Source organism: Pseudonaja textilis, chromosome 1, assembly GCF_049901715.1.
Source record: "Pseudonaja textilis isolate UNSWEBS1 chromosome 1, rPseTex1.2, whole genome shotgun sequence".
Taxonomy (NCBI): domain Eukaryota; kingdom Metazoa; phylum Chordata; class Lepidosauria; order Squamata; family Elapidae; genus Pseudonaja; species Pseudonaja textilis.
The window spans coordinates 263,324,981-263,350,298 of record NC_141990.1 but is presented as its reverse complement, the minus strand read 5'-3'; the positions used below and the strand labels follow the sequence as shown (position 1 = coordinate 263,350,298).

Genomic DNA, 25,318 nt, shown 5'->3' with positions numbered 1-25,318 from the left:
GACAATTGTGTCCATTCTGCCATAAAATGCAACACCACTAGTAAAAAGCAACAATCAACAGCTTTACTCCTGAAATGCTAAACATCAGAGAGGAAAGGAGAGAACAACCTCAGGGAGTGAGACCAATATTCACAATCATAATTTTAATAGTAGGCCTATTAATTATTCCTATTGATTAATAGCAAAGGGATTGATTTGTGATTTAATAATGTATTGAATTCCTCAATAAATCACGATGTAGTGATTACTATTAACTTGAAAAAACTTTAAAAGAGGATTGGATAAATTCAAACAGAGCAAGATTATTAATCTAGAGACTCATTTTTTTTAACATACATCCTTTATTTTAGAAAATGATAAAATATAGCCAAAATATAATAAGATATGCTGCAATAACAAAGTTAAACAACCCTTAAACTTAAAAATAATTTAAAAAGAAAAAAGAGGGGAAGACCCACTTTATTTATCAAAAATATAAATAGCAACTGGTTTACTAAAAAATATCATGTGATACTGTAGTACAGTGGTGGGTAACCTTTTTCAGTTCCCGTGCTGATAATTGCACGTTTGCTCGCTTGTGTGCACTCGTGTGCCAGCACCCAGAAGGCAATGCGTGCTGCCCTCCCATCCCCTTCACATACATGTGCAACTCCCTCCTTGCATGCTACATGTCTGCGCATACGCATGTGTCTCCTGCGCACCTCCCCTCCACCCCGTGCGCATGCGCACCAGAAACCTGACAATCAGCTGTCAGGTGGTGGCGCATGCACAGTGGGGCTCTTCCGGGTGACCTCTCGCATGCCAGGGGAAACGGCACGTGTGGCAGAGGTTCGCCAACACGGCTGTAGTAGCATCAGATACAATAGATTATTAAAAAATACAAACCTGTGACAAATAAACACATATTTCTTCATTTTTTCATTGATATGAAATATTGTCTTTTCCAGGGTAGACAAGTTATACATTTCCAAAAGCCATTCCTTAACATTTGGAATAATACATTTTTTCCCAGTTTCTCAATTGTACCCTGCACAGTACAACCACAATTCTTCATATACAATCAGGTCCCAAAGTTCTGATATATAATGTAGCATCATGGACATTCAACCTTATGCTGAAATTGGAGGGCAGCCTATGCCTCCAAATATTGAACAACCCATGGTGTCATTTAGCAACCTTCTGCCCACCAGCATCCCAGAGATATCTGGTTGGGCATTATGGGAAAGAAAATGTTGGATCAGGATAGATTTGAGGGTGATATGTAATATTCTATGTATTATACCACAACTCCATATTTAGGCATTATTTTTTCTCTCTACAAATACCTGGAAATATTCCTAAACGCTGTAAACAGGTATTGAATTTTAAAATAAAGCTTTCACCTATATTTATACATGGGAGCCAAAGTTCATACTGAAATTAAGTTGGGATTCAGCATACTGTTCTGTTATAAACTTGTTCTCCTGATTGGTAATAAAAATTACCCCAGCTTTCTTTGTTTCAATTAGGAGTCAGAAATTACTAACAAAACAATGGTCAATATAATCTTACATGTCATATAAATATTTGTGTAATGATTTCCTAAAATCTATTTTGAAATTGCATTGATTTGCCACCTTTAAGCCAATCTTGACACTTGGCAACTGCATGAAAGGTCTGTGAAGATGACATTGTTATATTCTGGGATAATTTTTGACTTTCCAGTCTAGGGTCGACAAAAAGTTACTGGTCGCACAGCCACAGTCACACAGTGGCTTCTGTTCCTAAGGGAGAACCAGAACCTCGATCTCTCTGCTCCTAAACCAACACTTTTACTGGTATACCTTACAGGCTGTCAGAAATAACAATAATTGGAGAAAATAAGCTTGGAAAATTCTACTGTTTTTGTTTGGCTTGGAACCCACCCTTTACTACTTAAAGTAATACATATGCTTGGCTATTTTGAATTGTTTAACAAGCCAAGAAATCTTTGACTTAACATCCCATGTGTGAATGAATCAATATAGCCAATGCAATCCATGACTCATTTAAAGCTTTTATTTTCAGGAGGACATATCACTAGTTTTCATGCTGTTTGTAAAACAAATGGTTTTGCTGATCCTACATATCGGTGCCTGAAGTTTCTCCATTTTCCTAGCAGCTGGCTGGCATTTTTGTGGCAATCAAGCTTAATGGAGGCTTTTGTATAGCTGTGAGTGGGCACTGAGTTTGTGTGGCTATTAACAAAATAGGCAAAGCTGCTTAGAAAATATTGATAGGCTGAGGTGTACAATTACTGGTAGATGGAGGTGGAGGAAAATTGCTCCGCTATCTTTGATATACGTGAAACTTATGTTACCATCTATATTGGCTAAGAGTACTGTAGCAATTTGTTTCAGCTCTCCACAAGATAAGACTCTTCCTATTTCAGCTTCTCTGCTACCACTGGTTTCTTCCCCAGTTCCACCATGTTAGTTCTAGTGACCAACATGGTGGAGCAGGGCAGGGGTGGGATTCAAATTTTTTAACAACCGGTTCTATGGGCATGGCTATGTTGGTGGGTGTGGCTTGGTGGTCATGTTATTGGCTGGGCGTGGCCAACTCAGTATCACTCACATCGAGGCACACATATCCTCGCCTGGCCTCTCGTGAATGTGGGGGTGCTGCAACAGTCGTAAGTGTGAAAAACGGTCATGTCACTTTTTTCAGTACCATTGTAACTTTGAATGGTCACTCCACACAAGCAAAGTACCAGCAAAGGAGGGGAAAAAAAAACTCCAGAGAAGTTCCTGAGACAGGAACTCTAGTCCTGCCAAGAATGTGATGAGAATTAATGGAGAGGCAGTTTCTGTAAGCAACACCAGAATGTTTCCTTCCTGCCTTCCTTACAAGATTAGGCCAGTAATTTCTTCTAACAACTGCTTCTCCAAACTGCTTAGAATGTTAACAACTGGTTCTAGCAAATAGGTGCGAACTGGTAGAATCCCACCCCTGGAGCAGGGGAAGAAAACAGTGGTAGCACTAGAAGTTCATATATACCAGGACTGAATGAAAAATATCACTTCAAATGGTGAATTTTAATAAATGAAACAGAAAAATAATTATGAATTGGGTCTTTTGCTAGCTGTATTTGCTTCTCCACATAATCTTCACCATCTTCTACCAATGACTGTTAAGCTTCTTAACGACAAAAAAACCCTGCCCTCCATATTTCACAATTTCATCCAGTTTCTTGCAATTTTTTCCACCTCTTCACTTGAATCAAATATACGCCCAAAGGCAGTTTCTTCAGTTTCTTATGTGAAATGTGTTGCTCTCTCGAACTGTCCATTTTGTTCTTAATCATACAAATCAGCTTGTTCTGGTTCACCATCTTTTACATATTTTGGGGGGCTAGCAATGTGCAGTAGTCACAATCTTTGCCATAAACAACTTTTACACAGTTATGAATTTCAATTTGAAATCCTCCAGCAGGCAAAAAAATAAATAAATCACTGTGTATTGCTTAAACTTCATTGACTTGCTGCAGGCTTACATTTCATAAACAATAGTAATACACACAATCCTCACTTATCAACTGCAAGTAGAGCCTGCCATGTGACTGCAGGATGTTGCAATCATAAATATGCACCAATTGCCAAGCACCCAACTTGTCACTGTGTGATTGCCACAACTTTGAGGACCAGTTGTAAAAAATTTTTTCTAGTGCCATTGTAACTTTGAACAGTCACTGAACAACCTGTCAGTAAACGAGAGCTGTCTTTTTGTACCATGTCAGAATTTCTAGCATATCGGTACTGCCATCTGTTGGCAACTTCTAATACTGGGAGCATTACTTTTCATTCAACTTTCATAGTTCCTTATGGAAGTTTACAGCTTCCATTTGCTATATCCATTCAAGCCCCATACATTCTTTAACTTATGTGTATTCACTGTCTGGATCCATACAGTTGGTTTATGTAATTATTTTGCTTTGTATATTCTGTGATCCCAATCATTGCAAATTATAAACCATGGTTTATGGCAGGAACAGATGATGTTTGAGATACTATAAGACTGGAGTTCCTGTTTTTTAGTCAGCAGTGAGGAATCTGCAGTTGCTGTCTATAATGTAACTCTATTCATGCCCCTTTCCCCTTTATGGCATTGAACGTTGTTTGAATCCAGGCATTTGTCAGCTTTGGAAGCCATATTGAGACCAAATGCTCCCACACTGCCACATTTTGAGCCTTGGAAAATGGGAGGGGGGATTTCTTGGAATGTATATAGTTAGACATAATAACATTCTCTTTGTAATTCAAGGTCATGTTATTTTGCGCATAAGTGAGGGGAAGTCTCAAATTTGTGCCAGTTTACTATCCAAAATAAAAAGAACTTTTGAGAAGATGTCTGTCTTGGAGTTATTGGTTGGAGTGGAGGTTTTCTGGAATGCTGGCAACGTTTCTGATGTATTCTGTAAACAAAGTTTAAAGAAGTCATAGTTTAGTGAATTGTAGAAATAAAACCATTATCATGCACAAACCAGTTTTTGAGAACTCACATGAAAAGTGGAGTTTGTAGTAGTATATACTATGTTCTTTCAAATGCCTACTCCGTTTCTTTTAAAAACAGAGATCTAAACTTTGAATACATAAATACGTAAATGTTGCCATGTAGTGGTCATGCCTCAGCTGACACACCGCAGACAGGTTGGAACAGATTATTGTCCCCCACATAATTGTTTTCTACCTTGATTGTCATTCAAATCAACCCTTGGTCAATCTACTCAGGTAATCAGAGCGCCATGGGACCCTTCTGAAGTCCTGTCAGCATTTATACTTTTTTTTTTCATTTTCATTTACTGGCATGTAAATCCCATTATGTTTAGTGCAGCTTACTCTCTGTGAAAAATGTCCTTTCTAGAAATCTATGATATGGTCAGATAAGTTTGTATCCTTATCACCACCTGTTGCAGTGATCCTATGGAAGATACCAAGGCTCATTTGCTTCTACACAGTTCTACGTTAAACAATAAATAAATATGTATAAGTCCATTCTTCATAGTGTCTTTGCCCCAATCTAGTTTATCTTTGTCAGCTTTGTGAGATAGTCTAGACAAGAGGCACATTCAGATGAACTGACTCTACTTAAGTGTAAGAAATCCTGCAAGCCTGAAAATACTTTCCCCCCTCCCCATTGCCTTTACAGCCTAAGAAATTAGGGAGGGTTCCTTCTGAGATGTTAGATAAAGGTAAAGGTTCCCCTCGCACATATATGCTAGTCGTTTCCGGCTGTAGGGGGCGGTGCTCATCTCTGTTACAAACCCAAAGAGCCCGTGCTGTCCGAAGACATCTCCGTGGTCATGTGGCTGGCATGACTAAATGACAGAGGTGCACAGAATGCTGTTACCTTCCCATCTACGTGGTCCCTATTTTTCTCCTTGCATTTTTACATGCTTTCGAACTGTTAGGTTGGCAGAAGCTGGGACAAGTAACGGGAGCTCACTCCATTATGCGGTGCTAGGGATTCAAACCGCCAAACTGCTGACCTTTCTGATTGATAAGTTCAGTGTCTTAACCACTGAGCCACCATGCCCCCTTGAGCCACTGCGTCCCACTAACATCTGAGATGTTAGCCATGTCCATATTTCTGCTGCAGACTAAGCTGCCTCTTATCTGACCATTCCTCTGGCTGTGGTCTTCTCTTGTCTCTTAAGGCAATTCCCATGCGCTGTTGCAATCTTGAGACCCATGATATTTACTGGTCTCAGCATTAGAAGGTGGGTAAACACAATTTTGTGAAATTGTGTTGAATTGTTCCTATTGCAGGGGGAAGCAAGGATAATTTACATGCTTGGCTTTAGGGCAGGAGATGGTATCTGAGATTCAATGGAGAGTTTCATGTTAGAGAGCAGCATTTACATATTCAAAAGGATGATGAACATCAGCATTGCATAGAGGCAAGGATGATATGAGGCAGCCAGTTTCAGACCATTTATCAACTTCCTTGAAGCTCTGATTTTAAAATAAAGCAAAATCAATATCCAAAAGATTCCTGTGGACTGGAGGGAATTCAGTGAAAAGCAATATCAGTGATGAACCAGCAGAATAATTGATTGATGAGGAGAACGTTAAAAATTGAGCAGTCTGGCTTTGCAATAACAGTGGCTTCCAGTCAATCCCCAAGTGCAGTTCAAAATGCTGGTTTGGGCCAACAAATCTCTCCACATAGATTGAGGCCAAATTATTTGAAGGAACCCTTGTTTCCCCTGGAATCAACACCAGTTCTTAAGGTCAGCTTCTGAGGCTCTGTGTCATTCATGCCAGCTTCTGACACTCATTATTAATTGATCCCAGGAGTCATGATGATAACAAAAAATGATGAGTACTGAACACATTGCCCACATAAGGAATAATGTAGTGAGTCAAAAGGCACCAACACCGACAAATTTTAGCTTGTGTGTTGAGTACCAAACAAATGATAAGTACTGAGACAAAAATTTTGCATCAAAATGTGTTGAGTATCAAATTCATCATCAATGTGATTTCTCTTTATAGGATGCTATTTAAAAAAGCGGGGGGACAGAATAGGCTGCCTAGAAGAGCAAGGCTAGCCTGATATCTTCATTTTTGCTACATTTGCTGCTCTGAGCCTTATTTAAATAAATGATGCAATGACTGGGAAATAAATAGAGAAAAGGGATTACTGCCAAAACAGAGGATTCCAATTTGTATCTTTGTTGGTGCTTTGGGGATTTACTTTGCGGTAAAAAGAGGCAGACAACGTTGTTTTAGGAAAGTCTAATGAGTAAGACTAGCATTCCCACATCTGCCAAATTCTCTCAATACGGAGACCTTCACATATCCTATTCATGGGCTCTTTTATCTTCTCATTTCTTTTCCCTCCTTTCTTCCCAAGATTCTCTTCCTTGTTTACTCTCCCTTTCTTTTCATAGACACATAGACTGAATTCACAGTTCTTACACACATCATCTTACATCATCACATCATCAATTATGCCATCTTCAGTCTGATCTAAGTATGGTATATAAAATCAAACATTGCAATGACTTACCTGTCAAGGAATACTTCAGCTTCAACCATAACAACACAAGAGCAAACAATAGATACAAACTCAAGGTTAACTGCACCAAACTTGATTTCAGGAAATACGACTTCAGCAACAGAGTGGTCAATGTCTGGAATACTCTACCTGACTCTGTGGTTTCTTCCCCAAACCCCAAAAACTTTAACCTTAGACTGTCTACTATTGACCTCACCCCTTTCCTAAGAGGTCTGTAGGGGGCGTGCATAAGCACACCAACGTGCCTACCGTCCCTGTCCTATTGTTTCTTTTATTTTTCTTATATGTACCCTATTTCATGTATTCATAACTATGTATATACTTATACCTGTTATCTTGTAAGCGATTGACAAATCAAATCAAATCAAATAAATAAATAAATAAAATCTAACTTGCTGGAATTCACAAACTCCATTTTATCTTTGATTAAAGTGTTGCACAATCCAGTCACTGGATCTAACTTTAGAATAGTTAGCGTTTGCTCTAATTATTATCTAAGCCAGCCTCAGTGGTTGTACCGGGATAAAACAATAAAATGGTTTCTTTGGATAAATTCCATTCCTTATTTCCACATGGCCACCTTTTCTTCCCTTAGCATCTAAATTACAGAGATACATGGCCACTAAACATATAGATTCTTTGACTTCTATCTCACTCTTTTTTTTTTTGGTCCATCAGACTATCATGGCTAGTATGAAGGGTTGTGTGTACTTACTTGTAGGAAGCCAATTATTGTTCCTGTAATCAGTGCTAAGATTTATAGAGCCTTTCTGACTCAGTTGGTTACCTTTAACATTGGCAAAGCATTTGACTTTTCCCAACTGTTCTTAGAAATTCGGGGGCTTCCAACAGAGAATAGAAGAAAAACTTTTCATAATTCAGAGTCACCCATATAGCTTCATGAAACTTATTTTAGGGCCTTCAGCTGGTAGAATTCTTAGATGCCTTGAGCTAACCTCAATTTTCATTTCAGGGCTAAACTGATGTTTACCTATTAATTATTTTCCCTATCTCTGTACACCTCTACCCAAAGCCATCACCTCCACTCTACCAAATTGTAATCTGTCATGTATGTCTTGAATGCTGATTCTACCTCTTTTTATTTGATCCTAAAACATAGAAGTTAATGTTTTAATGTCTTTATTGTAACTTGTAAGGTTGGCTGCTATATTTGTTTTCTTTAATTTGTTCTTTTTTTATATTTAATCTTCATCCCATATTTTCACTGAGTTTCTTAATTTTCCTTACTAGAGCTCCCAGATCATTTGTGTTTTTATTTGTCAGAGTAGGTTATTAATGCTTTTTTTCTTCCAGCTTAAAATAATAATTATTTTCGTTCAGGTTACCATCAATATATATTTAGCATATAGGTTGGCTAAATAAGGGGAGGTATTCAGCCACTTCTTTGCCAACTTGGAGTCAGTGTCAGATAACAGATAATCAGAGTTGGAAGGGACCTTGTAGGTCATCTAGTCCAACCCCCCACCCAAGGAGGAGACCCTACAACATTTCTGACAGATGGCAGTCAAATCTCTTCTTGAAAGTCTCAAGTGATGAAGCTCCCACAACTTCCGAGGGCAACTTCTGTTCCATTGGTTGATTGTTCTCACTGTCAGAAAATTTCTCCTTATTTCCAGGTTGAATCTCTCCTTGTTCAGTTTCCATCCATTATTCCTTGTCTGGCCCACAGGCGCTTTAGAAAATAGCTTGACCTCTTCCTCCCTGTGGCAGCCCCTCAAATATTGGAAGACCTCTATCATGTCTCCCCTGGTCCTTCTCTTTACTAAACTAGCCAAGCCCAGTTCCTGCAACCATTCATTGTATTTTTTAGCCTCCAGCCTCCTAATCATCCTGGCTGCTCTTCTCTGTGTCCTTCACCATATTCCTTTTAAATTGTTGTTTTCCAACCTTTCATAGATTTTTCATGGCGACAGTGAGATATTCTAGGATTCCTATTTTCTCAAGGACATTTGTGAGAAAATGACATGATTTATAAAATGGAATACCTTTGACATGATTTATAAAATGGAATACCTTTCAATAATCAATGAAGCATATATTGACTTCATCTTGGTGTTTGGCTTTTTCAATTATTCACAGTGCATTTGGAATATCTCTTGTTTTTTAGCCTTTTCTAAAATCAGTTTAAACATCTGGCATTTTCCTTTCCATGTAGAGGTCTAATGTGTATTGGATGACACTAAGCATTATCTTACTAGTGTGTGAAATTAAGGATATTATGCAAACATTTGCACACTGGAAGTTTCCTTCTTTGCTATTGGTAATGAAGACTGATTTCTTACAATCTGTTCCTCACTGTTGCTCTCCAAATTTGCTGGCATTGTTTGGTTAGATTACTAATTTTTCTTTTGCTGCTTGCCATCTTTCTATAAATATTCAATTTCTGTAGTCTCCCACTTGGTGATAAACAGAGTAGGGCTCTAACTTCATCTTCCAAGACTAATGGTTTCTATAGATGGAGAATATCTTCTAAGGTGTTTTGGATATTGACATTTCTGCTATACAGGATTTCAGAATTTCTATCATTGTTTGATCTTTTTTTGAATCATTTATTATATCTTCATTTGCATCCATTAGCATACTAATTTGAAGTTGGAGCCTTCCTCTGAGTTTAAAGAGCTTTGGGGAAACTTTCTTTGTTTTTACATGTCTATTTCTGCTTTAATGTCTTTGGAGAAATCATTGTAATACTGTTTCTTGTCTCTTCTAACAATTATTGATTTTTTTTGTTAAATCATTTCTGAGGCCTTTATCTTGTTTCATTTTGACTCCTCTTCTCTTCTTGGCAACTTCCACTATCTGTTCTAACACTCAAGTGATTTCTTCTAAGGCTTCATCATCTTTGGCACTCTCTTTTCATGTTCATTCTTAACAACTCTTTGATTTCATTCCCATTTCCTCTGTTTCTTCTCAGTGAGGTTCAGGACCTCAGAGCAATTCCTGATCTTTTGCTTGAAATTCACGAGTGTTTGATCATATCATTAAAATTAGTTGGCCTTGTTCCTCCACTTTAGCTTGGCTTGGACTTGAACGTGAGGAGTTCACGATCTATTTCACAGTCAGCCATTGATCACATATTTGCTGTTATAATTGAGCCATCCCATCTGCTTCTACCAATAATAGACTCAGTTTGATTTCCATATGCTCAGTATGGTGAATATCTATGTATATATGGCTGTTCCTAGTGGTTGTCTGAAGAATGTGTTAGCAATAAAGAAATTATTAGATTGACAGAAATCAACACATCATTCTTCTGATGTATTCCTCTTTCAAGGTCATACAATCCAATTATGTTTTCATTTTTTGGCATTTTCCAACCACAAGCCAGATTATCTTCCTTCCATGTTCTGTCAATTTCACATTTCAGGTATAAAACTCATGAATCTTCTCTTTTTCTGCAAGAGTTCTTAGAGCATAGAGTTGGGTAACCATCATATTAAAGGGTTGTCTGTAAAATTCAATTGATATTATGGCATTGTACTCAGGTATTGTCCTCGCTAAATCTTTATTGACTATGAAAGTAGATGCAGAGGGGCAAAGAAAGATTTGCTGTCCTTAAGTGAAGTTGCTCTCTTTTCCTTAATATCAGAATAAGATTCAATTGCCTTATTGGTTTTTCTGTACAAAATAGCATAAGGTACCATTCCTTCTGTTTTAAATAGCAAAAATATTGGACTGGTGTTGAGAAAATTCTCAGTGCACATTTTTCGTTTCATCTTTTTAGTTAGTTGGTATCTTGTTCCCGAAAATATGTGTGGCTGAGAGAGAGTATACATGAAAGGAAGCAGATATACATTAATTATTCTATCAGCTTAATACAAAGGCAGTCCTATTAATCCTGGGTCATGCCCAATCAGAAAGCTTTCTGTACAATCTCAAATGTTGCAAATTGGTTACATGTGCACCATAAATTATTCTATCTGGCAGAGAAGAGGCCATTTTGGTAGGTGCAAGTTAACATATTAGATTGAAGAAAGCCAAATCTAATGTGATACTGACTTCTCCTATATATTTGAAGCTCAGAAACATCATTCTTTGTATCTAACTCCCCTGTGGGGAAATCAAAGGCAGTTTTTGAAAAGAATGAGTTTTCAATGAGACTGGTAAGTTTCAGTAAAATCATCTTATGGGGTTAATTATTTTTGAGAACCACAAGATATTACCTAAATCACAATCTATTTTGCATAACTAGTGTATATAGCAGCATTTAATGTAGAGTGCACCTTGTTAATTCAAAGAAACCAGCCAATTTATTTAAAATCAGTTCAGAGCCATTCCTTAATTAAACTTAGAGTTTCAAATCATTTCTCTGTAGAATTTCAGCCCTGGTTTTCTTGATCTCTGCAAATCAGCAAATATTTATACGTCTGGTTGTATAGAATTGGACCAAATCTTCAGTAATGATAGAGATATAAGAGATGAAGCCTGCTAACATTTTGGCAAACAGATTGTAGTTTCGTATTAATTTAAATTTTGATTTGAAAGAACACAAGATTATCAAATGACTTGGTTAGTTCCTTGCTGACTATATTAAATGTGAAGGCAGTGCTATTTTGAAGAGAATGAGACATACTATTTTTGTATAAATATGTTTAAGACTATATGTAACGGAAGTCCTTATTGTTTCAGAATGTTTTAAAAGGACTCTGTTTATTTCCCTGTATTTTGACACTGGACAAAGAGCTAGCCATAAAAACTTCAGAAGGATTAGTGCAAGAATTAGGGAATCTAGGTGAAAGTTAGATTTGTACATTTAATTTGTACATTTATCATTAAATCTTTTAACATTCCTGCTCCTTGGAGAAACAACTTTTTATTTGCCAAGAAACTTTTCAGGGATTTTGCAGAATCACCAAATGGTGTTTCTTGGAATGTGCATTAAATTTCCAGTTGGCTTCTGGCTACCACAGACATTTTCCAGATGTTTCCAGTTGTGGCTCTGAACAGAATCCATTAAATGTGATGCATACCCACTAACAAATATCTTGCTTCCCCTGAAAATTCCCTTTTATGCTGTAAGGTTGTCTGAATTGTTGAGAATGTAAAAGAAGAAAAACAAAAAGAACAAAGCAATGTGCCTTTTTCAAACTTTTAGTAGCAAAGAATGGGTTGATGTTATGCTACTTTATGCTTCTTGTCTAGATGAATGAGTGTATTTTACAACTTTTAAATGTTTATCACTTCAATGGTGCAGATCTCCCTCTCTCTCTCCCTCTCCCCAACTCCATCTCTTTCACCTAGAAGTTTTGTAATGTTCAGTAGATCTTACTCCCAAGGAAGGATGGGTGAGATTGTAATAGTCTTTATTTATTCCCATTTGTATAGCTGACCATCTCATATAATATATGACTGAAGAGAGAGCTTATAAGGTTATTTATCTTTAGCAGGAAAGGGCAAATATTTTGGCACAGGTGGCTTGTCTGGTGAAATGGGAGGTGGTCAAAATAGACAATATTAAAGTGAGGGGAGTTGAATAGGACCTCTGGATCACTTAAGCCCATTTTGTCCATCCAGGAAAACAATCAGTATTTTTTTTAAAGGATTTTATAGGTACTTTAACCCCCTGTAATGAGAGACATCGTGTCGTGTGGTGGCCAAAGGTACCAGGCTAAACAACAGGTAGATTATGAGTTTTAAGCCTATCTTATTTGCCATGGTGGCACAGTACAATACTGTACTGCAGTCTACTTTTGTTGCCTGCCAGCTGCCAGCAGTTTGGCAGTTCAGTCCTGACTGATTCAAGGTTGACTCAGCTTTTCATCCTTTCGAGGTCAATAAAATGGGGGCCCAGATTGTTCAGGGCAATATGATGACTCTGTAAACCACTTAGAGAGGGCTGTAAAGCAATGTGAAGTGGTATATAAGTCTAAGAACTATTGCTATTGCTAGTAGAGTCATGGTGGCAGAATGGTTAGAATTCAGTATTGCAGGCTAACTCTGCCCATAGCCGAGAGTTCAGTCTTGAACTGCTCAAGGTTGACTCAGTCTTCCATCCTTCTGAGGTTGGTAATACAAGGACCCAGATTGTTGGGGATAATATGCCGATTCTATAACCCTCTCAGAGAGTTCTGTAAAGTACTTTGAAGCAGTATATAAGTGCTATTGCTATGGACAGCTGGGTGTCTTTGAGCCCTTCATTTTCTCTCAACCCCGAGAAGAATGAGGCAAAAGCAAATCAGTTTCAAAAAATATTGCCAAGAAAATTGCATGCAGTGACTAGGAGTCAAATACAGAATCAATGGCACCTACAGAGAACCTTTGGCAGAAATTAAGGTTTTGCTTCTTAACATTTTTTTTTCTCCACAGCAACAAAAATGAAAGATGCAACTATTTTCAGCTCCTCCCATTCCATAAAAGGATCTAATGGATATTTTTAATAGGCTTTGGAACCCTTTAATGCAGTTTGGGATTTGCCTTTACCAATCCAATTGATGGCATAGTGGTTTTCCCTCCCTCCCTCCCTCCCTCCCTCCCTTCATGGATCCAAGTTGTTATCATTGAGACTCTCTTCTTACAAATGTATTTACATTTTCTCTCTTTTTCCATATGGCTCTATGGTGACTCCTCATGTATGTGGCTAAGGTTCAGTAGTTCCATAGTCTGGATCCTAAGAAAATTTTATTTTAAAATAAAGTCCTATATAATTTGTTTTATCCTAGCAAGTAATTCCTATGGCTGTGTAGGTTTCAAACATGATCTTGAAGAAATGCTGTACACTAGCATTGTACTTTTCTCTTCTACATTAAAAAAGCCACACGAGCCTGAAAAACTGCATTAAAGAATCAGTCATTAAATACCTCTCAAATTCTCACAGAGAAGTCTGGAAAAATGTGTCTGCTTTAAGATATAGCAAAATTATATCTTGTCTCATCTTCCAAACTGAAGACTATATTGTCCTATTATTGTTTTTTTATACCATATGGAAGGACAAGCTGAAATTTAAGTAAGAGTTAAGCCACTCAATTAATAAAGCATTAACTCTGTATCCTGTCATTAGTTCTCATGTTGTCCTCATCTGCCATGTGGCATCATTAAACATTTTTCTGTCATTTAATGGTACATTCAGTAAATATCCAAGAAGCTGAAACTGACCATATTGCTATGCTTCCCACATCTCCCGGCCTTCTTTTGTAGGTTTCCACCCACAGCATTCACTTTCCTCATTACGTTCTGATAAAGTAGAAAGATTGTTATTATGATCCCTGACAAGGCAGCATCAAGAATTATGCTGTGAAATCTAAAGAGACAGTTAATATAGAACTCACAGTCATAATTTAATCAAGGACTATTAACTTCACTGGCAAAACATGGCCTCTTTCTCCTGTGCTTCCCTCTCCTCTGGCCTGTCTCTCAGCAATGAGCTTCTGACTCAAGTATTGCAGGAAAGTCCAATACCAGTAAATCACCCATCAAAATGGGTTGCTACAAGAGAAACAGCAAAGCTCTCAACTAGCCTAGCCACTAAAGTGTCTCCTACATAATTGGACATCATGCAGATTCTACAATAGGATGATTGCACAGGTCTGTGACATCTGAACCTAATTCCATATACAGCCTTTGATGCGCTCAATGGATGATAAAATGTGAATTCAATAGATCAGTCCTAGCCGTCAGATTGTTCCTGAGTTGCAGCCTTTGGGATTGGTGGCAAAAATGGCAGGCGATGAGTGGGGGAAAAAGAGATGCATATTTGTTTTCACCTATAATTACATCTTATTGTTGCCAAGTTCTTAGGCCTGAATGGTAATGGTATACAATTCATTCTTCATCATTCATTCATTTTTCATCATACCCTGTTGGAAGAAATATCCTTCTGGGTTCAGTTCTAAATGGGGAAAAAGACACTGGAAACATGGAGGCTGCTTGGAAGGTTTAATGGTGGACAGGACCACATGGCCTGGAGCTCCAGAGTGAAAGGGAAGGATGATCAAGAAAAAAAAAGGGCTGAGGTGCTGAGAGTGCCTGGGTTTTACACCCTCTGTTGTAGGGGTGGGATATGAAAGGGTTAACTACCGGTTCGGGATTTACGAGCTTATTAGCATGCTGCCTGCCGAGAAGCAGCCTTTGAAACAGCCCTCTTTTCTTGTTTTTTTAACCACAGCTGTGGCTCGGCAGCTGAAGTTGAAAAATCAGGAAATAAAGATCAGGTAAGAGCCCAGGTGGGTGGGTGGGCAAAAACATCAGCAGACACAGAACTGGTTCTATGTCTACTACTCTTCAGAGCTACCGCTTCTACAGAGGTGGACAGAACCGGCAGAAACCCACCCCTGCTCTGTTGGGATTTGAATTGGAGCTTGTATTCTAATTGGTTGTCAGACTCCCATGAGGGGCAACTCTGTAGGCTGTCCTGAGTTCCAGGCTTGGTTGAGCCTTGCTGGATGATTTATGCCCTTAAAAGGGCTTTTGGCAATTGCTATAGCTTTACCTGGAGATCCTTGATAGGTAAAGTATTCTGCCCCAGGCCTTAATGGCCCACCCATTAACAAAGGTGGGGGTGAGTTTCTGCTTCTGAAGTGAGTTTCTGCTTCTTGAGTTACTACTCTATTTAGAGGAAATATCCTGCCTTTTTAAGATTTCCTAGGCATTTTCAATTTTCTAGGAGATGGGTTGATGCTAACTTCCTACAACCCTAAATACTGGAAGACCGCATTCCTCCAGAGAATTGCTTAGGGTGGCAATATCCAGTTACAAAGATAAGTTAGACCTAGAGATGTGCCTGTTTGATCAAAATACTGAAAGTGATCTTGAGGGGACTTCAATTCACCTCACATAGGCTGAATGTATTTATGTTCAGCCCATGATAAAGAAACTGAAAGTCTAGATACCATAAAGATTTCCAACTTAGTCTGAGAAGCAACCAAATTGACAAATCTTAGACATAAGTTTAAATAATAACCATTACATGGTGCAAAAAAACTTGTAATAGCCATGATAAGTATTAAAAAAAATCCTTGTGGCATAGGAAACAGTTATCATGTTATTACACTTTGCAAACATGCAGCTAGGAAGTTGACAATGTCCTCACTTTTTGCTTCCAAAGGGAAACCATCTAAAAAAATTGAAGGAACCAATGAAAATAAGAATGATGGGAAAAGTCAACATGGCTAAATGTCTTCATACTGCCTGAAATTTATTTAAAACCACCACAACCGAGACTCAGGTAGAAAATATTCCCTAATATAAGAAAGGTCAGCCACATGCAGGAAAAGGCCAGCATGGCTTTCTGATAATATCCAGGAAGCTGCAAAGTTGTTTTCTTTCAGAAAATGTAAATCCAGTCCTTTCTAAGGAGAACAAAAAGGAACACCAGTTCTGACAGAAGAATTATAAGGCATTTTAGGAGTGTGAGGCCAAAAGCATAAAGAGGAATAATAGAGACTTCTTTAAAGAGACACAAAGCATAAAACTAGCCAGGGAAGTAGTTTTCTTAGATGATTCCTTGATTCATTAGATGGCATTAAATCAGTTTCAGCTCTTTGTCATCACATCTATTTTCTCCAGGATTTCTTAGGTGACAAAGGAATAAACGTGCTGCTCAAGGAGGATTTGGAGACTGCAGAGAAATTGAATGAGTTCTTTGCATCTGTTTTTATTACAGAAGATATAGGGGAGGTACTTGAGCCTGTATTGATTTTCTTATGTTTGGATTTGGATCAGCTAAAGCCAATGAAAGAAACAAGACATTTTGAAAAATTGCACTTAGTTCTTGATGGCATCCACTTGAGAGGTTCCAAAGACCTCAGGTTGTGTTTAACAACCCAAATATGTACTTTGTACTCAAATCAGGGCCATTGGGTCCAGAGGGTAGCCATTGTGACACTACTTTTTTTTTTAAAGGACACTGAACAAATCCCGGAAAGTATAAGTCATTTTAATGTCTGTTCCAAATCGGTAGCAATAATAATAAAAGTAATAAGCATATAAAAGTCTTACAGAAAGTAAACTAGCAAGGATTCTACCAATGTGAATCCAGATAGCAAATCTTCTACATTTCTGAGGTCAACAGGCATATAACTGGTCAACACTGCATACTTAGATTTTCAAAGTGCCTTCAACAAAGTTTTGCATCAAAGGCTATTGATTTAGAAGAGAGCGCATTGAAGATATTTGCTCAGTCTGTGGCAGCTACAAAAAAAAGGCATATTCCAGACTAGGGAATTTAGATTAGGAAAGGAACTGCAAATAAAATGCTAATGTTGTTAATATTTATACAAATTTATGCTTTGATCCTTATACAAATATATGCATCTTGAATACTTTGTGGTCTCCGTATTTGGAAAAATAATACAATTCTGCTACACAAATTTCTCTGTAGGATGCTTGGAACTCTTCAGCTTGGGGAAGACCAACTGATATGATTGGGATATATAAAATCATGGAAGTTGAAACCAAGTGGACAGGAATAAGTCTTTCACCATCTTTCAAAACACTAGCTCCAAAAGCTGTTGATATAGCTGAATAGAAAACTATTTAAAATAGATCAAAGGAAGCACTTCTCCAGATAGCACATGTACTACAACACATGGTAGCATCCACTGACTTTCATGATTTAAAAAAAGGATTGAATAAATTAAGGGAAGATAGGTCTATCCAGGGCTAGTAGTCTTGAATACCCAAGGTTACTTCCAGGTTAGGAACAGCCTAACTCCAGATACAAGTTTCAGGGGAACAAGATGTATCCATCTCCTAATCAGAAGCATCTGAGGGGCATCTGATTGGCTACTATGAGAATCAAAATAATAAACTAAGATGAGTCTCAGTCTAACCCAGCAAGCTTATTCTTATGAATCTCAAAAGAAATAGAGTTGAGAGAAAAGAGAATACGGAGAAAATTATGCTTGGACAGTGCTGATTGGGGGGCTGGGGGAGGAAGAAGTTTACTGAACAAAAACCAGTGCATGAATCAGCAGAACCATGATGGGAGCAAGAAGAAAAAGTATAAGTATCGTGTTGGTCTAAAATAGGTACAGCTGTATTTCCTTTACTTTTTTGTCATGTTTTTAATTTTTTTTCCAGTATATTGTTTCTTATTCTTTCTTGGTGCTTTGCATAACAATAAATATCCCCAAGATACATATATGTGGGCAGAAAATTGTAAATAATATAGTTGAAATATGGCTGCTTTGTTTTTTTACCTTTGTAAATTGAACTCTATCCCTGTTACATTTCATTTCTGTTCATAGTACCTCTGAGGATGAACATGTGGCATGTTATTTGAAGTACTTTATTCCTCCAAATAGTCTACTTTTTCTCCGGTTGCATTCTAATTCTTAAAAACTCTTAAACACAGTAGACGCTATTACATGGTACCCATACTATTATGGTAGAGAATGGGAGATTGGAATTTTTTTTATTTATTTCCTTATCTATCAGATTTACAGCCACCCATCTCACAAAGAAGGGCATCTCTGGGAAGCCGACAATAACAAGAATGCAGCATATCCACAGCTCACATTCCATATCCAGGAAAGAATTGTAATGGGTGCTTTAGGGCTAATAAGGAATGGGATGAGTTATTCCTGGAGCTCCTGTTCTGATCTTGAAATAAATTGAGCAATCTTTGATTGGATCCAATTAAAACCATTACCTTAAGTGCTTCACTATTGTAGCTTCGTAATATTAAAAGGCTGAAACTATTCTACATTTAGGGCAGATATATTTGGATTGTCAGTTAAAATGTCAAGAAAGTGCCAGGAAGATTTCAGAAAACTTGCTGATCTATCAGGATCAGTCCTTTGCCTCTATAGAGCTTATAGCTAGCTTGAATTCACCTTAAATGGGCTTATACTTCCAAGCCAGCAAGGATTTTTGTGCCAATGAATCATCAACTCCCTTAATATCCTGCTACATGCATTGGACCCAATATTGGTTGAATAGGCCCGTAGTTGTTATGACAGCCATGAATTCCCAAGCAACTCCAGGCAAGATATGAGCTTCATGCAGATATTGAAATCTGCCAAGACTGTGAATATGAGGAGTTTGACAGCTGAGACCAATGACTCATTAACTTTCTAGATTTAAGCTTTTCCATTATAGGCTCCTGCAAACCTTTGAAAAGCCTTCTAGGTGGAAAATCCAAATTTGCAACAAGCTCGAGTATTTATCATTGGCCATAGAGATAGCTTATTTCCTGAATTCAGCGGTCTATGGGGGTAGAAGAGAGAGAGTTGCTGTTTTGGTGGTTGGCTTCTTTCAAACTTACCTATTATCCAATCAATGTGACAGGTTCTTATTGCAAGGAAGCCAGGGAGAGAGCGGCATGAATGGAAGAGAATTTCATAAATGTGGCTGTACTTAGAGAAATTACCAGCTCACACAATTACTCCTTCAGTCTTTGGGAGCTTGCCTTGTTTCTTGGAAGATGAAATTACATGCCTGTTTTAAGCTCTCTGTTGACACAGCAATTGCTGACTGTTTTTTAACAACTGTTGCTCTGCGCACTCATTTAAAAGGTCAAGATGATACTTCGCAGGCTTTGAGCCATGGCATTTCTCTTGGCTTGATTGCCTTTAAACGGGCCTGTAGCTGACATTAATATTAATGAGATTCTGACTTAGGCAAATATGTGTGTGGGTGGTTCAGTTCTGTCCAAAACTCTGCCGATAAGAGTGGGGGCTGCCTGGGATGAGACACACACTGCTCATTGTGCCTGAGTACGCTAGTGATTACATCTAGCGGAGGGGAACTTTCCCCGTCCTTGTTAATAGAAACCTTGAACAATGTGTGCATCAAAGCAAATCTTTATTAAGCGACTTGGTTATTGCAGGTCAGGTTCTTATCAAGCTGCCTCTCTAAGAAATTAACTCAAAGGAGAGAGGCATAACAAAGAGGGCTGCTACCGCTGATTTGTGGGTTGTAGTGCTTGCATACAGAGAGGCCTGCAGACTCTTTGTCTCTCAGAATAAGAATGGTGATAAATACACTGAGGGGATATTAAGCACAACCACCTCATTGTTCTGTGCTAAAGCATCTCCAACGGTTCTCTTGACAAGATTAGTCTTATTATGAACAGACTGCAGCTCCACTCTGATGATATGGGGATTTGGGACAGGGCAATTTTGGGTAAGTCAGGGGCTAGACTAGACACACTTCTGAGTGGCATGAGACAGGCTCCTAAAGAGAACGGGGACATATTTTTTAAAAAAGCATATAAAAACAATGTATGTCATAAATAACCCAGAAATATTTGTACATTTAAAAGCTACGCACAGACATACCTGGGGATGTCTGCGGGGTATGAGTCAAAAAGTCAAGATAGAGTAATGGAGCTTCCAGACATTTTTTTATGTGCACATGTGATGCACATATCCTCAAACAGAAATGTATGAGGGCTAATCCATTCTTATAAGAATGGACAATCTAATAACCCTTCCCAGTTTTCTTTAAAAAAAAAACAGATGTAGAAATGGTAAAAAGCAACAACAACCTTGACCTTAATTCTGAAGTGCAACCATGCAACAATGATGGGGTTAGTGAGTGAAAACTAGCCAGGTGCTGACAGCTGTGGCAGGAAGACTGCACCTGCCTTGAGATCCCCTCTCTTTCATCTTATGCCTTGTCCTGTCCACTCCTATTCTCTGAAAACCACTGAATAACAGAACAGAATAACAGAGTTGGAAGAAGCCTTGGAGGTCTTCTACTCCAGGGGTCTCCAACCTTGGCAACTTTAAGACTTGTGGACCTCAACTCCCAGAATTCCTCAGCCAGCAAAGTCCACAAGTTTTAAAGTTGCCAATGTTGGAGACCCCTTTTCTAGTTCAACCCTCTGCTCAAGCAGGAGACCCTATACCCAGGGGTGGGATTCTACTGGTTTGGCTGAAATGGTAGCTCCGAAGATCATCTGGGAGCACATCGGTTCACTCTGACGATCAGCTGCTGGGCCCACCCGCCTGCTCTGGCTCCATACCGACCTTTATTTCCTGCTTTTCAACCTCAGCTGCTTTGCATGGCACAGTTGATTGCCGTGTGTCAGCTGTTGAAGACACAGGGAGAGTGCAGGAGTGCAGAAGGTCAGTAGGAAAGCCTCTGCACAAGCACGAAGCACGCATTTGCCATGCATGTGCACAAGACACGTGCGCGCACGCAAATCACGCCCACCAAGTCACACCCACCAAACTGGTGGTGGTAAAACAATTTGAATCCCACTACTGCCTATACCATTTCAGACAAATGGCTGTCTCTTCTTAAAAGCCTCTAGTCATGGAACACCCCAATTTTCTAAAAGCAATCTGTTCCACTGGTTTATGGTTCTCACTGTTAGAAAATTTATAGTTCTAGGTTGCTTCTCTCCTTGATTAGTTTCCAACCATTGCTTTACTTCTGGAGTTTTGGAAAATAGGTTGAACCCCTCTTCCCTGCCCCAGGGGTGGGATTCTACCAGTTTGCACCTATTTGCTAGAACTGGTTGTTGACATTCTAAGCAGTTCAGAGAACTGGTTGTTAGAAGAAATTACTGGCCTAATCCTGTAAGTAAGGCAGGAAGGAAACATTCTGGTGTTGCTTACAAAAACTGCCTCTCCGTTAACCCTTATTACATTCTTGGTAGGACTAGACTTCCTGTCTCAGGAATTTCTCTGGAGTTTTTTCCCCCTCCTTTGCTGGTACTTTGCTTGTGTGGAGTGACCATTCAAAATTACAATGGCACTGAAAAAGTGACTTATGACCATTTTTCACACTTACGACTGTTGTAGCATCTGCACAGTCATGAGAGGCCAGGTGAGGAGATGATTGCCTTGATGGGAGTGATATTGAGTTGGCCACACCCAGACAATACCATGACCACCAAGCCACGCCCACTAATTAAGCCACACCCACAGAACCAGTTGTTAAAAAATTTGAATCCCACCCCTGGATAGCCCCTCAGATATTGGAACATTGCCATCATGCTATCACTGCTAACACTGCAACATCCCCCTAACTGGAAATATTTTTGACAGATATGGACCTCATGAGCCTCACAACATGCAACATAATGTGATTTGCTTGACCTGGGCTACGTTTTTGTGGGAAACCAGCTATTGTGATTTCCAAAACTATTGCTTTTACAACCAACTATACCTTACTTAACGCATGGCTTAGTGATAGACCTAGCCAATATTGGTGGTAATATCTGTGCTTCCTTTCTGGGCACCCTCAATAGAATGGCATTCATGTGGGAACACAATTGCACAGCATTTGTCTGGGAAGCCTGGGAAACAGACGTCTTGAGCTTGCTCCTTGTGGGTTATCTACTGGTGCCTTCATTGTTAAGAGAGATAAAATGTCATGGAACTGAGCACCCTCCCACTTTGGCTCTGGGGCATAAGCATCTTTCCCCCATTCATTTGTCTAAAACACCCAGGTTTCCCAATGCAACACAACTGGTTCCTTGCTTATTCATTAGATTCCTAAGTTACTTTCCCCTCAGTAACTAAAATTGTCTCTGCTAGCACTGCATGTACAGGGTAATTATGCTCTCAGTGCCTGAAATCAGCCCAGCCCAGACTCTTCTACTTCTGACACTAAAAGCAAATGCCCTGCCGGTACAGCTTGAAGTTTGCACGATTGTGATTGCAAACAAATTTTGTATCACTGCATTTGAAACAAGTTTTTGAGCAGTTGTTAGCCCATAGCCTCAGACATGCCACTGCAGGTTATGTCTACATAATTTTATCCCAACAAAAAGCCCGTGGAATGGTTATTGACGGAAATTATTCTGACACACACACACACACACACACACACACAGTTTTTTGCAACTGAGCATTATGGAGGAGTTGTCAGGGCTCCAGTAGTTACCTGGTAGTCTCTAGCTGGATTTTCAAAGCTTAAAGGAGATTTATTAGGAGTAGAAATGCTGGTGCTGCCTGGGTGTAGCCGACACTGAGACACATAATTCATTGTCACCCATGACCCTGGTTTTCCCTCACTCTCTGGGTGTATCATGATTCAAGTTCTCCAATGGGACACATCCATAGCCAAGAGTCATCAATCATACTCTCTAGTTAGAATTTTGCGCAGCAGAAACTTCAGTCACCTGGAAACTATCTATAAAAACATTTATGGAATGCAGTTTTGGTTTTGCAAGCTGCTACACTACTCCCTGCTCCCTTTCTGTTGGCAACTCTAAAAGTCCAGAGAAATGTTTTATGAGTTGAGAGGAGTCTTGCTATTGGACCTTTTCCCTAAGACTATGAAGACAATTGAAATATAATACAAAAAGTCTATTATAAATCTTGTAACCTTTATGTGTCTCCTGTACAGTTCTCAGAGCCAGCATGTTCAATGATCTAGGGAAAATATATATTTATAGAGGTTGAAGGCTGAAAGCAAGAAGGTAGGTTGAAAGAGATTCTCCCTGTTTGAGAACCTTTGAGAACTTGAATGGTCAGCCTCTATTAATGTATTAGGTCTTAAAGCACAGCCTGAGTTAGGGATTGCAAACTAGGACTTTGAGCTCAGGGGCAGGGAGGGGGATTGGATTTAGTCCCCTTAAGCAGCAATAAAATGCTTCATTCCAGTAGAGGCAGTCATAACAACCTAAGTTGGAATATTTTACAGCTTACAGCCGTGATGGCGAACCGTGGTGGCATGCAGAGCCATTTGTGCCGGCACGCGGGCTGCAGGCAAACTTACCTCACTGTGCATGTGCACGCCTCACAGCTGATTTTCGGCTAGTTTGAGGCCTTTTTCAGCCTCCCAAAGGCTTGAGGAAGGCTTCTGCAGGCTTCTACAAGCTTTGTGGGCCAAAATCTAGCCTCGTTTCATCACTTCCGGTATTTTTGGAAAAACAGGAAGTGACAAAATGGGGCTAGATTTCAGCCTACAAAGCTTGTAGAAGCCTGCAGAAGCCTTCCTCAAGCCTTTGGGAGGCCGAAAAGGCCTCAAACCGGCCGAAAATCAGCTGTGAGGCGCAGTGCAGCTAAGAGGGGTGAGCGGGAGGGGGAGATTGTGTGCACATGCTTAGGGGATGTGGGGGGCCGCACATTGCCTTCTGGGTGCTGGCACGCAAGCGCGAGCATGCAAGCGCATGCACAATTTTTGGCACAGGAGCCCAAAAAGGTTAGCCACCACTGGCTTACAGCATGGGTGTGTTATGGATCTGTGGTTCCTATAGAGTTATTGTGATGTTAAACAACTGCTGTCCGAGTTACAACCCAACCATACTTAGAATTGACATCAGGCAGATGTAACCAAAATTGCCATCCAAGATGGTTGATCCCAAACGTCTTGGCTCTTGGATGTTTGTCTTTTCTCCTCAAGGAACTGCAATTTGGTGGGATTTAACATTTTTCTCTGGTTTTAACATTTCTGGGACTGTTCAGTGAGGGGCAAGGGATAGACTTGAAGGGAGACAAGCAGGCCAAAGAAGAGAAACTTTTATGAATCAATTGCAAAGATGTCTAACAAACACAGCTCTTTCAAACTCCTTGAGCTTCAGTAGGTAAAAAAGTATTATTAATACTCAGCACTTGCTTGACAGGTGTAACTATATTAAAAGGTTTATTCTGGGCTGGTTTTAAATAGGGTCTTGCTACCTGTAGAATGAAAACCTCAATCCATTTACATCAATGTTTTCATATTGGCAGCAACTTTCCAGGATTAGAAATGCCTGGCCCTTCAACTTACTTGATAACCTTACTAACTGAATCTAGGGCCTTTAAGATTTAAAGCCTTGCACTGAACCCTTTCTACATGCACAGCATGGAAGGATGAAGCCCTACCTCTGTGCCGAAGACATTTTGCTGTCTGAACTGTGATATTACAGCATCTTTTCTGTAGCATTTCATACGTAGTAGATTTCTTTCTATAGCTACCAGGCCCACCAGCCTCCTAAAAGAAATACCGGGTAATAGATAGAAGTATGATCACTGGATAGAAATGACATCTACTTAAAATGTTCTTTATACAGCTTGCCAACAGCGTTCTTTCTGAGCAAGTTTTTAATAGACTCGGTATTTAAGCAATTGATTCTTATTCATCAGCATGGCAAACTGTACAGGAATAGAGTAGCAATGCAATCCGGTAAAGGTTTTGCTTTCTGAACACCATAAAAGGAGTGATTTTAAAATGAAATACTTTCTTTCCCCCTCCCCTCCTTTTTTTTTTTTTTGCCTATCAAAAATTAGAGTTAGACTAGCTGAGTATGCAACAAAACAATTGAAATACTTCATGCCGTGCCTCTGTGACAAATGTGACAAAATTGAGTGCATCCTTAAAATAGCAGCAGCTGTCTTTTTAAAACACAAAAGTGGATGATTATTGAGGGAAATGAGAA

The 25,318-nt window shown here is 39.1% G+C and overlaps 1 long non-coding RNA gene across 1 annotated transcript in view; it reads right to left on the bottom strand.

The window, feature by feature from the left end:
• Window positions 1-2,021: 2,021 nt before the first annotated feature.
• LOC148128177 (uncharacterized) overlaps window positions 2,022-25,318 on the bottom strand; it is a 52,818-nt gene continuing 29,521 nt past the window's right edge. Inside the window, exon 5 of the long non-coding RNA XR_015740960.1 lies at window positions 2,022-4,432. This is a non-coding gene — a long non-coding RNA (uncharacterized LOC148128177). The remainder of the gene's footprint in view (window positions 4,433-25,318) is intronic.